Genomic DNA, 15272 nt, shown 5'->3' with positions numbered 1-15272 from the left:
GGCTTCAGCTACCCGCACGAGAGCATTCTTTCATGCATTCCCACTGACCGCGAGACCCACACCACTACCTCACTGACACCATACCCACTCACTCCAAGGCTTTAGTCATACAAAGAAAACAGCTATTCTATATTGTTCTTCGGTGCTCTTATAATGTTTAACCATGCCTTTTACTTAAATAATTCCAGGAACTGGACTTAAGAGATCCAAAGTATGGAACCAAGGTTGCAGAGTGTCCCACCTCAGGAAGGAATGCTGAACAACTGATTTACAGCCTTGTTGTTGCCAGCCAGACCACCAGATGGCCCATGACTCAAGACAATCATCACAACCAGATACATTGACTTGCATACCCTACCCCCTCACATGCTTTGCCCAGCCCAGCCTGCATACCCTACCCTGATATCAATTCCTATGGTTCACCTAATAAAAAAATCTCAACTGGGGCTGGGTGCGGTGGCTCATGCCTGTAATCCCAGCACTTTGGGAGGCTGAGGCGGGCGGATGGCTTGAGCTCAGGAGTTTGAGACCAGCATGGGGAACATGGAGGAACCCCCATCTCTACTAAAAATACATAACTTAGCTGGGCATGGTGGCATGTGCCTGTAGCCCCAGCTACTTGGGAGGGTGAGGTGGGAGGATCACCTGGGTCCAGGAGGTAGAGGTTGCAGTGAGCCGTGATCATGCCACTGCACTCTAGCCTGGGCAACACAGAGCAAGACCCTGTGTCAATTAAAAAAAAAAAGAAGAAAAAATCCCAATGGGCTCTTTTCAGAGGGTCAGTCACGGATTTCTCTCTCTCTACCTTATGCCCGGGCATAAGCTCCAATGAAGCCTTGTCTGGGAAGGCTCTTTTGGCCTCATGTCAATTTCTATTGCACCGAGTACCCAAGAACCCATGGTCAGTAACAGCAAGGTCAAGGTGAGACAAATCTCCTAATCGCTGACAACTGGCAAAGTCTGCCTGTCCTGAAGACCTGAAGCTGAGGTACTCTACAAGTACAAGGAGCAGGTGTGAGTAGCTGGTCTGAAAAGTTATGACTCCAGGCCATAGTCTAGGAGTGACCAACTCCTTTTATCAGCTTACTTTCTTGTTTCACCTCTTACCCAAAAAGTAATCTGATTACTCGTTCTAATTAATCTATATGTCATGGGTGTTGTTCCAGAAAAGACAAGACCTTGGGGGTGAATGGACTAATGGCAAAGTGAGGTCACTGTTAGCAGACTCTCAATGGTTTGACGAAATTACACAGACCATCTGGCCCAGTGCTGCCTTTGGCGGGGAATTCACTGGTCTCTAGGTTCTGCCTGGGTGCCTCGGTCTTCCTGGAGTGTAGGGTGGACAGAACCATTCCCCAGGGTCCAAGAGAGAAGGGGTGGGCTCACAAATGCTCACTGCTGCTAAGGGGCCCAGCTGCTCCGGATCAATTATGTTTTAACAGCAGCTATGTCATTGGGGCTGGGCTGGAGGGAGGAATCAAAGTGAGGAAGGAGGGTGCTTCTAAGGTATTGGCAGACCAGTGTCTGGAGGGCCTGGGAGGGGCAACGTGCTCTAGGAGACAGAGCTGAGGGGCCTTTACTTTCCCAAGGATGGCAGGGTGGGCGGGTTTGGCTCATTCAAATGCAAAAGCCTTTCAGTATTCACTGCCACTCCTCCTAGCTCCAACAAAAGGCCTTTAGGTTCTCTTCACATCTTTCCATTCACTTGGGCTGTGGGGGTTATTGACACAGCCGGGGGAGCCCCTATAATCATACCTTGCTGAGATGCATACAAACCAACACACACCTCAAGCCTGACACCTTCCGAAGGTGGGCCTAAAGTCCTCCTGGTCCCAACCAGACACACGGAGGAGGCACAGGGAGGTGGAACAGAGGCCCCATACACAGGGGCAGGTTTGAATCAAATTAGAACAAAGAGTCCCTTAGCATCACGTCATAGCTAGTTAGCCCACAGCAAATGGGGGCATGAGGAGGCGAAGGTCCGATGGATCATGTCCGAGCCTGAGTTTTAGCTTCTCAGCTCCCCTGTGTGAGCCAGGCCTCAAAGCCAGGCTTTCCCTCCTAGGACCAAAGGGCTGGACTTGGCCCCCACCAGCTTAGTGGGGCCAGTGTGAGAAAGCACAGGACACACTCTAAACGTCAAAGACCTAAAGCAAGGAAGCCTCATCATTATTTTCTGCAAGGTTAGAGGAGACAAGGCACTTTTTTTTTTTGAGATGGAGTTTTGCTCTTGTTGCCCAGGCTGGGGTGCAATGGTGCGATCTTGGCTCACAGCAACCTCTGCCTCCCGGGTTCTAGAAATTCTCCTGCCTCAGCCTTCCGAGTAGCTGGGATTACAGGCATGTGCCACCACACCCAGCTAATTTTTTGTATTTTTAGTAGAGACAGGGTTTCTCCATGTTGGTCAGGCTGGTCTCGAACTCCCGACCTCAGGTGATCCGCCCGCCTCGACCTCCCAAAGTGCTGGGATTACAAGCATGAGCCACTGTGCCCAGCAAAAAAAAAAGCATTCATATGAATGAGAGAAACATGGAGAAGAAAAGAAATCCTCTCCTGACAGCACTCAGCAGTTAGAACTACGTCAAGCCTCAGCCTAACGGTCACATTTACCACCTTGGAAATTTCCGTTTTCACTGTCCGTTCTCATTCATGTGATGCTGGGGGTGGGGATGGACCCATCTGTGTGGGACTCAAGGTCCTGGTTCTAAGCAGACCCGCTCCTCAGAAGGCCTTCCGTGAAGCCTAAATGATGTTTGTCGTCTTCTCCTTCTTTTTCGATTTGTTTAATTTAAAATATTTAACCCGAGGCACAATGAAGTGTCTCATTTACAAGGTTCTCCTGGACCATTAGACTGGGACTCCACACTCATTATGCTGATGAACGCGCTACTTACTCATGCAAATTCCAGGAGCTGCAGACTCCGAGATGGGAGGTGCTCAAGGTACGATATCAAGGGCTGATTTAATTACACAGCCATTCAGTGGGCCAAGCACGGTAATTTTTAGCCAACTGTTCTAGTAAATATTACGGGAAACCCTTTTATAGAGTGCTAATTCTGGCTTAGTGTTTTCGCTAAGCTTTAGTTCTTATTCAAAACATGCACATGGGCCCCCAAAGATGCTACCACCAGGCCAGAAAATCACACAGATAAAGCATGAGCCGGTATGCCATCTTGCAGTCAATCATCCTTTTAAAAATGTGATAAACATCTGCATATCACTGTCATTTAGGTGGGGACAAACTAAGATCCAGTAACTTCCCTGTGTCTGTCCTTCCTCCGGTCCCCTCCCCCATGACTCTGAGTCCTGCAGACTAGCCCTCGGGCAGGTTTTGGGTCACCAAATGCCACTGCTAGCGGCAGTTTGACAAAACAACCACTGTAAACTCATTTCAGACGTTTGAAACAATACCCAATCACTGCATCCACCCTCGAGGAGCGCCCCAGAGGAAATGGCATCATTACTTTCATTTTACTCCGTTTGTGAACGACTAAAGGAAAACAACACGTCCTAGGACTCTCTGAAATGTTATCAAGTGACCCCTAAGAAATTAATCATCAGAAGCTAAAATAACCCTCTGCTGCACATAGACTGCCGTTTCTCTAAGTGGAGAAACAAATTTCACTTTCCATAGTTGGAACAGAAACTCTTATGCATCCCCGTTTCTTCAAAAAAAGTCTATAAATAACCTAGGATCAGCAAAATTATGCAAAACATCCTGCTAGAAGAAGAAATGTAAACTAAAACCACTTACAGAGAGACTCAGGCTGCCAACTTAATCTGATGCTACGACGACTGTAAACATGTTGTACTTTTGGAACCTGACGCGATCCACATTAGCACGGATGTCATTAAAAAAAAAAAAAAAAAAAAAAAAAAGAGAGAGACAGAAAGAAAAAGGAGGAAAAAAATCGCAACGACTAAACAACAACAAAAGCCCAGCCCCAAAACAGAGCAACGTGATTCGGTATTCTGCACGGTGCACAGCCCGACGGCTGACCAGCTGCAGTCAATACCAGCTATCCGTGCTTGCACACGCCAACTGTTTTGACTACAGGCACTTGTTAAACACAGAGTTTCAGGTCCTACCAGTTGGACACCAGAAGTTCATAGAACTGACCCAGTGCCAAGAACAACAAGCACAGAAAGCGAACTGGCTGCCTCGTGCGGGTGTTTTCGTTAACTGTTTATGCAAACCCCAAAGCAATTGGGTAACAATTAAGAATAAAAAAGAACTTAAATAACAAAAGCAAAAGATTACCACCTTGAAGGAAATGTAGATATTGGCAGCTGAAGGACAGACGTCATGCTACTTTATTGGTGGGGTGGGTGGGTAGTTTTCAGAGAGAACTGGTTGGGGGAGGGGGAGGTGTCACATGACACACTGCAGTTATTAGCAGAAGGAACTGGGTGCTTCCTCGAAGCATCTTTTAGAGATTGACTTAGATGTTGCAAATGTGGAGGCTTTACTGCACATCTGGGGGTGATGGCAGGAGCACTAGAATTTGTCAGTTGGTAAATCCCATAGAAAAAGAAAGGGACATGCTGGCTGAATCTTTCTTTCTTTTCTTTCTTTTTCCTCCTTCCTTCCCTCTTTCCCTCTTTCCCTCCCTCCCTCCCTCCCTCCTTTCCTTTCCTTCCTTCCTTCCTTCCTTCCTTCTTTTCTTAAGATGGAGTCTGGCTTTGTCACCCAGGCTGGAGTGCAATGGCGCTTTCTTGGCTCACTGCAACCTCTGCCTCCTGGGTTCAAGCGATTCTCCTGCCTCAGCCTCCTAAGTAGCTGGGATTACAGGCATGCACCACTACACATGGCTAATTTTTGTATTTTTAGTAGAGACGGGGGTTTCGCCATGTTGGCCAGGCTGGTCTCAAACTTCTGACCTCAAGCAATCCACCCGTCTCGGCCTCCCAAAGTGCTGGGATTATAGGCATGAGCCACCGCACCCAGCTCCTTCTTTTTTAGAGACCTTTTGCTCTGCTACCTAGGTTGAAGTGCAGGGGTGCCATCAGAGCTCACTGCACCCTTGAATTCCTGTGCTCAAGCGATCCTCCTGATTCAGCCTCCTAAGCAGCTGAACCACTGCACTTGGCTAATTTTTAAATATTTTGTAGACATGGAGTCTTCCCACCAGGCTGGTCTCAAACTCCTGGCCTCAAGCGATCCTCCTGCTTTGGCCTTCCAAAGCACTGGGATTACAAGCATGAGCCGTCATGCCCAGCAGAAACACTTCTTAAATTGCTTATTTTAACAGGCTTTTCCATTTTTCCCAGAGTGCATCAAGCAGTATCTCATTGTAGGACCAAGAGAATTAACCAAATAAAATTTTAGTTACCTGAGGAGTTCAGAAAACAATTCCAAGAGAACCTGTGTGTGGATGTAAGAGTGAGAAAATTTTTTTTGTTTTTGTTTTAAATAGAGACAAGGTTTCGCTCTTGCCCAGGCTGGAGTGCAGTAGTTCCATCATAGCTCACTGCAGCATGGAACTCCTGGGCTCAATGAATCCTTCTGCCTCAGCCTCCCAAATAGCTGGAACTATAGGTGTCTGCCACCATGCCTGGCTCATTTTTAAAGTTTTTGTAGAGACAGAATCCCACTATGTTGCCCAGGCTAGTCCTGAACTCCGGGCCTCAGGCAATCCTCCCGCCTGGGCCTCCAAAGTGCTGGGGTTACAGGCTTGAGCTAACGTGTCTGACCGAGTGAGAAATTTTAAATTGCTGGGTGGACTTAAATCTAATGCCCCATCCATCCATCCATCCATCCATCCATCCATCTAATTTGAAGAATACAATGTCACTCCCTTCCCACTCCACAGGTTTTGGGGAAAGTCATGAGTAAGTAGAAACAGGCTGTTTGGAAAAGCCACGGTGACTGTGGGCCAGCTTCACATTTGTTCTGGAGAGCAAAGGTTGCTCCTTTGGTTTTGGGGCCACCAGCGCCATGGTGGTGAACAGGAACCCACATGGTGGCTTTCTCTTTCCTCTCAAAGTAACCCACATTTTATTACCCACTATATATAGAAACTGTTTCACTGGGATCTGAAATGGAGCCACCCCGGAGTGAAATGCAGCAGTTGCCTGACACATCACAGGAGAAGAGCAAAGGCAACTTAGCACATCCAAGACCAAGGAAGGAGCAGTGGAGGAAGAAGTCTGAGGTGGGGAAAGGAGGAGGGTGGAAGGGATGTAGTAAGAGAAGTTTCAGGTCCTGAGGGAGAAATGAGCGTTTTTTTTTTTTTTTTTTTTTTAAGGCAGAGTCTCACTCTGTTGCCCGTGTTGGAGTGTGCAGTGGTGCCATCTTGGCTCACTGCAACCTCCGCCTCCTGGGTTCAGTGATTCTCCTGCCTCAGCCTCCCCAGTATCTGGGACTACAGGCGCGTGCCACTGCACCTGGCTAATTTTTGTATTTTTAGTAGAGATGGTTTCACCATGTTGGCCAGGCCAGTCTCCAACTCCTGACCTCAGGCGATCCACATGCCTTGGCCTCCCAAAGTGCTGGGAGTATAGGCGTGAGCCACCGCGCCTGGCTGAGAAGTGAGTCTTCAATCAGCCCTGTCCTCGGGGTCAGCAACCGTTAAAGTAGCCCCAGGATTTCTGTGGGTTAAAACCCCACAGTTTATGTTTCTTTCACGCACATTACATTATTTGATCCTGTGAGGTGGTAAGGGCAGCTATTATTACCGCCATTATAAAGGAGGGAAACGGGGCTCAGAGAAACCTGTGACTTTCCAAGTTACACACCCAGGAAAGCTTTCTGATGTCCAATCCTGGGTCTCAGCCTCATGGCTGGTAACGTATGCTGGTGTGCAGCTTCATTATTCACAAAGCAGCTTAAAAGGGGCAGACTTTATTATTCCCATTTTCACAGGCAAGTAAACTGGGATTTGGAGAGGCTACGTGATTTGGCCAGGGCCACACTGCAAACTACAAACAGCACTAAGTCTTCCAACTCCTGGCCCGGCCCTCCTTGCTTCCCTCTATGGCGCTTCCAGAGAAAATAATAAAACTAAAATGGCCAATGGAGTTGTTTGACTGTAAAAGCACAACCTCAGCCAGGCACGGTGGCTCACGCCCGTAATCCCAGCACTTTGGGAGGCCAAGGCGGTGGATCACCTGAGGTCAGGAGTTCGAGACCAGCCTGGCCAACATGCTGAAACCCGTCTCTGCTAAAAATACAAAAATTAGCCGGGCGTGGTGGCTGGTGCCTGTAGTCCCAGCTACTTGGGAGGCTGAGGCAGGAGAATTGCTTGAATCTGGGAAGCGGAGGTTGCAGTGAGCTGAGATCATTGCACTCTAGCCTGGGTGCAGAGCAAGACTCCCTCTTAAAATAAATAAACATTAAATAAAATAAAAGCACAACATCGCCCTCAATTTTCTCAACACTCCCTGTCTTCATGGCTTTTCTAGTGTTTCACGGTGAATGTGCCTAACACGGAAGGGTTTCTTTCCACAGTGTAGGGGGAGCTTTGGACATCTGCACTCCAGAGCTACTATTTCAATGGAAAACAATCGTCTTGATCCAGTTCGCACCCTGTCCTTTGATTTGATCAGTTCACCTAAATGCCAACCTCTGGTTCCTTACCGAATCCGTCTAAGAAGCAGTGAAGTGGAATGTCCCAGCAGGCCTGACAGCTGTACGTTATGAAGCTTGTATGTCCATGGTGCACCACTGCACATGTAGAGGGGATCTAGCTTAGCATATGGTTTGGTGGATCGCTTCTCTAACAGATGTTTCACAGTTAGGCCTTTGCTGAGTTCTTTGCAACAGGTCACTGAAGACATTGGACCAAATGTAGGTTTCCACTGTCATGTTCCCTTGTCCATGCCAACTGGACACACTCACAGCTGAATCTGGGCTGATATTACTATTAAGTGACACAGGCTAAGCAGGTTCACTGCAGGCGTTGGACATTTGCTCTGAGGGACAGGGTGGTGGGTTACTGCAGATGGCCAGCAGGTTTGCAGGTAGCGATGAATGGAGGTGTCTGTCAGGAAGTGAAGGTTCGGGGCCAGGATCAGAGATGTTGAATGTAGAATGCAGAGGGGAGCCTGTCAGGGGGTGATGGTTAGGAAGTTACAGAGCATTCTACCACCCCCTTATGAATCTGCCTGTCACACTTCTTTCTCCCTGATAGTACAACATAAGAAAACATACACCCAAAGGCCAGGGAAGTTGCGTGTCAAGGTGGACTTCACGTTGACTGTTATGAAGGTCATGAAGACTAATGAAATCTACATGCTCCTGTTGACTGGAAATGCTCTGCAGCTTGGTGGGAAGTATATGTAGTGCTTCCCACTGCTAGTGAATACTCACTCTCAAGGGGGTTTCTTTAGGTGGGTTTGGTAACCAGAGGACATTTGCATCCATGCTGACTGAAAGAATATGGTGCTAGGTGAATCAGAACAGTCTTGGCAGGGAAACTCGTGTGCTTGCAAGGTATAAAGTGAGGAGTATATTTCCATGTAACATGTGACTTCTCTGATCATAGAGCCCCACCCCACTCCCACTTTTTTGAAGCCAAAAAGGACACATGATTTGACAAGCATTGGCATATTAAGGAAAGACAGCGTAGGCTATTTAAAATCAGAACTTCTGAAAGTCCATGAGGCCTAGCTACCGAACTTGTCATATCAAATTAAAGTGCGCTAATAGGGAGATATGGAATATTAGCAGAAATCTGTTGTAGTTAGACTGCATGCTTAACAAAAGCAGTTCCACCACAGACCAGACAAACGCTGTTTTGCTGATGCAGATAGAGAAGGGAGTTTGGGAAATGCTGGAGGGCTCATTCCATGCAGCCCATTGAGGATAAAGCTGGGGCCCCCTGCCCATGCCCCGGATGTTTATACTCCTCCGAGTGAAGGAAGCCGTATCAGACTCCATATGTGGAGGAGGAAGCTGGGCAGGGACCAGCACGGTCTGAACATGTGGAAAGCTGGCCAAAAAGAGGATGGAGCCAACACAGGATGGCGCCTGAGCTTTTGGGAGATACAGAGGCAAGGAAAGCATGTTGGTAGCTGTGGCTGCTACTGGTTGCAGGCTTGGCTTCAATGCTTGGGTTCTAGTGCCTGACCTTGCCATGCAGACTTCCCAGTAGTGTCCGCACTCGACTCAACATGCCTCACTTATGCCCTGTTACCTGGATTCACAGGGGCTAAGCCAGTCTTGCCTGATCATACCAGCAACTAGATTTTGGCTTAATCCTTTGTGATGTGGCCCACAAACCAAGACGTTGTAACTGATGTCACAATGTCAGTTTTGCATTGATGGGACCACATATGCTAGATTTTTCTTTTTAAAAAATAAATTTTTTTTTTTTTTGAGACAGAGTCTCGCTCTGTCGCCCAGGACGGAGTGCTGTGGTGTGACCATTGCTCACTGCAGCCTTGACCTCCTGGGCTCAAGTGATCCTCCCACTTCAGCCTCTTGAGTAGCTGGAACCACAGGCATGCATAACCATGTCTGGCTAATTTTTATTATTTTTTTGTAGAGATGGAGTTTTGCCATGCTGCTCAGGCTGGTCTCCTGGGGTCAAGTGATCCGCCTGTCTTGGCCTCCCAAAGTGCTGAGATTACAGGCGTGAGCCACCGCGCTTGGCCATACACCAGATTTTGGGGGAGAGTGAGTATCAGTGTCAGCCAGCCTTAGCCTGTACTGCATTGCAGTTTGAAAGATGACTTTATGGTAAAAGTCTTAGATGTGGGTTGACTGGAATGCAGACCACTGGACTGAAGTTCCCTGAGAGCAGGTTCTGAGTCTCAGCCATCTTTGCAGGCTAGTGCCTAGCCAGAGCATAGAAACTTTGCTGTGTGTTTTAAATACATTTTTTGCATGAACAAAAGAAATATCTCTTAATCTGAATTACAAAGATATATGTATACCTTACTAGGCATATCTGGAAAGTGAATATCTTTATATTAAATATGCATCAAATTTGGTGTTTCTAAAAAGTTGTTTGTGGTTCAAGTTAGGGAGAAGGTAGAAAGGCTTTCCATTTAACATTTATAATGCCAAATCTTTAAAAAGATGTAGCCACATTGGAACAGGGCTCTTTCCAAAAGATCTTCATTCCACTGTACTTTTTTTTTGTTTCTTTTTTCTTTTTTCTTTTTGGGGTGGAGCCTTGCTCTGTCACCCAGGCTGGAGCACAGTTGTGCAATCTCGGCTCACTGTCATCTCTGCCTCTCAGGTTCAAGCGATTCTCCTTCCTCAGTCTCCCAAGTAGCTGGGATTACAGGCGCATGCCACCACGCCCAGCTAATTTTGTATTTTCAGTACAGACAGGATTTTGCCATGTTGGCCAGGCTGGTCTCAAACTCCTGACCTCAGGTGATCTGCCTGCCTCAGCCTCCCAAAGTGCTGGAATTACAGGCATGAGCCACCATGCCCGGCCATTTCACTGTATTTTGATTTCTTAAGTGGTATACTTTGAATGTTACTTGATCCTTTTTTGATAACTCCAAGTCACTGTTACAGGCATTAATTGCTATAAAATTATGACTTTAGAGCCTACGACTGCAGCTGTCAAACTTTTTGACCCTGATTTACCTTAAGAAATGAATTTTACAGTGCAACCTAGTATTACAGATATGTAGATGAGAGACAAGTTCCCAAAGATAATACTTATCTTCGCTATCTAAAAAGCACTGTGATCTCTTGTCTTCCGTTGTTTAAAATGTTGGTCAGGATTCACTAAACTGATTGCCCCATCATCATGGGTGGTGCCTATGGTTTGCAAACACTGAGAAAGAATGCAGGGCTTTCAGCTTCCCCGCTTTCTGGCTTTTGCCTGTATTTTCCTGCAGTCTGGTGTCACTTCTTTTTACTGTGAAGGCCTGCCCCCACAATCCTCCTTAGAGTTCTAATTTCCTGAACTTGGAAATCAGATCATCAAGCTTGCTGGTATTATGTATAAACTGAGAGTAAACTGTTTCTCAATGACAGCCTGAAGGTGCCCTGGACCATGGTGTGGAGCTGAGGAGCAGTGACTCAGAGCCCCTCCGAGCGCTGTGAGCTCCTGGCTGGGTTCCCACACAGCTTCACTCAATGGCAGAACTCATGATACTGAGATATTATGGAACGCACCACCTGTAAACACCTGCATGTGCACACAATGTTTTCTTTTGTGAAAGGAATATTCCAATGACTGGGGCTGGTGGGGCTAGAAAATGACAAGGGGGGGCTGGGTGCGGTAGCTCACGCCTGTAATTCCAACACTTTGGGAGGCCAAGGCGGGCAGATCACCTGAGGTCAGGAGTTCGAGACCAGCCTGGCCAATATGGTGAAACTCCGTCTCTACTAAAAATACAAAAATTAGCCAGGTGTGGTGGCGCACACCTGTTGTCCCAGCTACTTAGAAGGCTGAGGCAGGAGAATCGCTTGAACCTGGAGGCAGAGGTTGCAGTGAGCCGAGATTGCACCACTGCACTCTAGCCTGGGTGACAGGGCAAGACTCTGCCTCAAAAAAAAAAAAAAAAAAAAAAAAAAAAAAAAAAAAAAAAAAAAAAAAAAAAAAAAAAAGAGACAAGGTCTTCTGGCAGCAATGTTGCTCCATGAATGACCATATCTGAGCTCCTGTGTATGAGGAGGTTATTCCTAAAGTAATATACTGCCTCAGGCAGTTTGCAACGATGTGATACCTTGACTTTTCACCCTGAGCTGCCTTTGCTCTATTATTATTACTATTGAGACAGGGTCTGGCTGTATCACCCAGGCTGCAGTGTAGTGGTGCATCTTGGCTCACTGCAACCTCCACCTCCTGGGCTCAAGTGATCCTCCCACCCCAGCCTCCCCAGTAGCTGGGACTATAGGCGCACACTACCGCGCTTGCCTAACTTTTGCACTTTTTGTAGAGATGGGGTTTCACCATGTTGCACAGGCTGCTCTCGACCTCCTGAGTTCAAGTGATCTGCCTGCCTTCGCCTCCCAAAGTGCTGGGATTATAGGTGCGAGCCACCACGGCCGGCCCCGTGCCCTATTATTTATAGCTCCTCCTAGTGTACACTTTAACTGTCATGGATCTTTCCACTTAAATGCAAAAAAAGACAAACATTAATATATGAAATTTCAAAAGGTGTGTCAAGTTTGTGTGTGTGTAGATATCGTATATTGATTTCTAAAAATTACAGCAAAAGGGCTACATACTGTGCCCCTAAACAACCTAAATTACAAGCAATTAGGCACTGGTTAAGTAAATTATTGGCACATCCATTCAATGGAAGGCTGGAGATGCATAAAAATGATGATGCAGATCTATATTTACTAAAATGTATCCATGATAATTTTAGATGGAAAAAAAAAGCATGTTTCAAAGCAATGTCTGTAAGATTCCACTTTTATTTTAAAAATATAAAATATATGCATGTAGATACATATGTACAACACAGAGACAAACACATACACATAGAAAAAAGATTGGAAAGTTTTACATGGAAATAATTATTTTCTTATTTTACTTGTTTCGACTTTTCTGAAATATTGGCAGTTTTTGCAGTGCATTCCTTTTATAATAATAACAAAGGCAATTTTAACTTTGAAAAAAATAAAACTATATTATTATGTAAAACAGCACCTCTGTTTGGGGCACCACCCCTATTTGCACCCCATCCCATCCTCATGTCAAACTTTCAGAAGAGTTCTACTCATACAAAAAAGGGTAAGTTAAATGTTTACTAGATGATTCTTACATTAATGCATTTTATTTTTTTAGAGACAGGGTCTTGCTCTGTAACCCAGGCTGGAGTGCAGTGGTGTGATCACAGCTCATTGTAGCCTCAAACTCCTGGGCTCAAGTGATCCTCCTGCCTCAGCCTCCTGAATAGCTGGAACACAAACGTGAGCCACGGTGCCCAACTCATTAATTCATTTTAAAGCAAACCACTGGCTTATGGTTTTACTTTTAACAGTCATGTTCTCTTCCCTGATGGAATTATGGCGGTGGAAACTCTAGCAGACGTCTTGGCTAGTTACTTTCTTGGCAGAAGCAGGCTATGGGTCTCTCCAGCCTTGGAGAAGATAAGTTGAAAAGCTCACATGACCTATATTCTGATGCTACTTTTCCCAACCAGAGTCAATTCAAGTGTAAAACAATGTTAGTTTAAAGATGGAAATGATCCCTAACTCTTGCTAGTGTTTTTCTCTTTACAAAGTTCATTTGCATCCACAGCATAACTGGTATCTCATAGAAAACTGACTAGGGAGGGCGGTCGAGCAGAAGCATCACTCTCAGTTCACAGATGAGGAATCTAAGAGGGGCAACTTGCCCAAGGCCACCCTATGGGGACTGGTACAGACAGGATCCAAACCTAGTTTTCCTGGGTTTGTTCTTTTTATTCTGTGCCATTGCATTCTTTCTAGAAATAGAGAGATCATAATTTATCATCCCAACTAGACACCTTTGAAAGTAAAAGGGGGTGCTAAATGGATGGGCCCCAGTGCAAGAGGTATAAATTGTGACTCTCCCAGGCAAATCAGGACTTCTGGTCACTTTAGATATAACCCAGCCCCTTACACACACACAGACCCACAACACACACACACACACATGCACACAGAGCGAATCACACCTTTTAAATAGGAAAGAGAAATGCAACAGGGTAACAATGCCTATAAAGTGCTAGAGTATTAAAAAATAAAAATAAGTAAATAAAAAGTACTTGAGGCCTGGCGTGGTGGTGTGGTGGCTCACGCCTGTAATCCCAGCACTTTGAGAGACCAAGGCAGGCAGATCACCTGAGGTCGGGAGTTTAAGACCAGCCTGACCAACATGGAGAAACCCCATCTCTACTAAAAATACAAAAACATTAGCTGGGTGTGGTGGCGGGTGCCGGTAATCCCAGCTACTCAGGAGGCTGCAGAAGGGAGAATCGCTTGAACCCGGGAGGCAGAGGTTGCAGTGAGCTGAGATCGCGCCACTGCACTCCAGCCTGGGCAACAAGAGCAAAACTCTGTCTCAAAAAAAAAAAAAAAGAAAAAAAAAGTACTCAAGTATAACTTGTATTTTATTGTTTGTGGAAGTTAGTCTGAGCTTTACCTTTCCGGGTCATCAGCTCCCAGGTAGTAAGAAAACAAAGTCTAGATTGGGCAACTGGTATTAATCAAAGTGGGCCACATTCCAAATGTGGCCAGTTTAAGTTTTTCTGCTATCCATATTGATCCAACATTCTGAACACAAAAAATGGGTTTTATTGTTGAAACTTACGACTTACTATAATCACTGCTAGAAACAGGCTTTTTACTGGTGCAATTAACGGTATTCAAGATATGTGGCCTGGCCAAAACCTTGAGAGACACTCCCCACCCTTGTATAAACAGGTATTAGAATCCAGCCAGGCCTGTCCCTTCAGAGACGGTGCTCCAGGCTGCCCTGTGTCCAGCCACCAAATCTGGATGGTTTATGAGGGGATGATGCTGCTTTGGGAAAACAGTGTAACAGTGTCCCCTCTCTAGAGTGTTCTTGTAGTTGCCTGGGGCGAACCTTTGGTGTCAGGTGTGGTTGGAAAACCTCAAAGGAGAGAGGGCTGGGCCTTTGTCAAGCTTCCCAAACAAGCTGAATCAACTGTTTTGTTTCTACTTGTCCATAAACATTTGTTTGATAAATGCCTGCATCTGTGGCAGAATTCAGTCTCATACCCACATTCATTCATATGGTAGCAAGGTTGTGTGGGAGAAGCTGACTCTCACCATGTTGATCTTTCACAACTTTTACACTGGCAACTGTGTTCTACCAAAGAGAACCCAAGAGGCCGATGTGGCCAAACCACTTTAGGTTGGTCTATAACAAACATGCCACTCGGTGAATCTGAAATGGGCAGACTTCAGGAAGGGATCCCTTAATACATTTTCCTCATTACCAGATTTTGAGCCTCGGGAAAGCAGAGACGGGGTCTGTCGTGTTCACTACTCTAAGCCTCATGAAGTGCCTGCCCACAGGAAATGTGTAATTTACATTTGTCAAATGAATAAAATAAGAAAGAATTTTGTCATTTCTAGATCTGGTTTATTAACTGTAATCTGTGATTGTTCTTTATTCCACCAATGAGAACTGATCTGCACAGACCACAACCTATTGTTTGCCCTGATAAAGTTAGTGCTTCAAAAAGCAACAAATAACAGGCTAATAATAAAAACCACTGGGATGATACCGTTTAATTCACACAATAATGCAATGAGATTGGTATCATCACCCCCATGTTTGAATGAGGAAACCAATGTCCAGAGAGGCTTTATCTCTTTTTTTTTTTTTTTTTTTTTTTTTTAGACAGAGTCTCACTCT

General features: G+C 45.8%; 2 protein-coding genes across 8 annotated transcripts in view; both read right to left on the bottom strand.

The window, feature by feature from the left end:
- Positions 1-15272, bottom strand: part of EFCAB10 (EF-hand calcium binding domain 10) — a 312208-nt gene that overhangs the window by 121438 nt on the left and 175498 nt on the right. The window lies entirely within an intron of this gene.
- The window catches only part of ATXN7L1 (ataxin 7 like 1), a 272684-nt gene that overhangs the window by 83833 nt on the left and 173579 nt on the right, over positions 1-15272 (bottom strand). The window contains exon 1 of one of the 7 annotated variants that reach the window (XM_050782683.1): positions 3755-4562. The exons of the other annotated variants lie outside the window; for them this stretch is intronic. The gene's annotated coding sequence lies outside the window, so the exon portion shown is untranslated. Of the gene's footprint in view, positions 1-3754; positions 4563-15272 lie in introns of those variants that run through there. 7 annotated transcript variants of the gene reach the window in all.

Source organism: Macaca thibetana, chromosome 3 (assembly GCF_024542745.1).
Source record: "Macaca thibetana thibetana isolate TM-01 chromosome 3, ASM2454274v1, whole genome shotgun sequence".
Lineage (NCBI taxonomy): Eukaryota > Metazoa > Chordata > Mammalia > Primates > Cercopithecidae > Macaca > Macaca thibetana.
This window is presented reverse-complemented; position numbering and strand designations above follow the sequence as displayed.